Source organism: Arachis ipaensis, chromosome B03 (genome assembly GCF_000816755.2).
Source record: "Arachis ipaensis cultivar K30076 chromosome B03, Araip1.1, whole genome shotgun sequence".
Classification (NCBI taxonomy): domain Eukaryota; kingdom Viridiplantae; phylum Streptophyta; class Magnoliopsida; order Fabales; family Fabaceae; genus Arachis; species Arachis ipaensis.
The window spans coordinates 22,421,565-22,422,566 of NC_029787.2; the positions used below are offsets into that span (position 1 = coordinate 22,421,565).

At 28.6% G+C, this 1,002-nt stretch overlaps 1 long non-coding RNA gene across 1 annotated transcript; it reads left to right on the forward strand.

Moving 5' to 3' along the window:
* Positions 152-857, forward strand: LOC107634235. Its single transcript, XR_001618804.2, has 2 exons — positions 152-286; positions 376-857. It is a non-coding gene; the product is annotated as an uncharacterized LOC107634235 (long non-coding RNA).

Genomic DNA, 1,002 nt, shown 5'->3' on the forward strand with positions numbered 1-1,002 from the left:
ACTTTGTTAAATATTAAAATATCTCATTTAAAAATTTTTAGATATTAATTTGAGTATTACTTAATTTTGCTTGAAGTTGAAATAGTTCTTTATTTATTTATTTTTGTGATATACGAGCAATCATCTATTATATTTATTTATTTTATGTAAGAGACGGTACCTAATAAAATAATAAATTGGTGGTTGGTGCAGTTAAAGATTAATTTTTCAAAAATTGAAGGCATTGTTGACGATGTAGACTTCTGTGTCAAGCTGGCCAAAGAAGAATCCGTAGTTCTACTTCCTGGTAATTATTAAAAAAAATAAATAAAAATAAAATTCCAGTAGAGCTAGAAGCCTATAATGGGTATTAATTGGCTAATAATATTTTTATAGGTGCGACTGTTGGGCTAAAGAATTGGATTCGAATCACATATGTTGTTGATCCTTCTGCTCTCAAAGAGGGCCTTTCAAGGATCAAATCTTTCAGCCTTCGCCATGCCATCCAGTTGCCATAAACAAAACAATATCCATATCAATAATTTGTTGTGAGTTTTAGCTTTTAAGGAAAGTTATAGTAATTTACAAATGTATCCTAAGTGTAGAAATTAAAGGTTGGCAATATCGTCAATTTGACAAGTGAGTCTAGCTAGCCAGATTTTTGTCAAGAATTTTCCTTACTAATTGCAAATATATGTTGAAATTAGAGAGGTAATGTGCTGTGTGCTTGTGACATCCTACCACACTGTTTTGCTTTCACATGGATATGATATGATATTATGCTATGATGCCACTTAGGGTGAAAATAGACCAATCGAGCTGAGTATTAATTTAGACTAATTTGGCCTATGTTATAAATATATAGCTCAAGTTTAGGTCTGTTATTTTTGGATCTCATTTTTTATTTTTTATGTTCAAGTCTAGCCTATTTTAAAATCGGACAAGCAAACGAGTTTATTTGAAAAATTTGTTTGATAAATTATAATAATAAATTTTAAATTTAAAAAAAAATTAAATTAACAT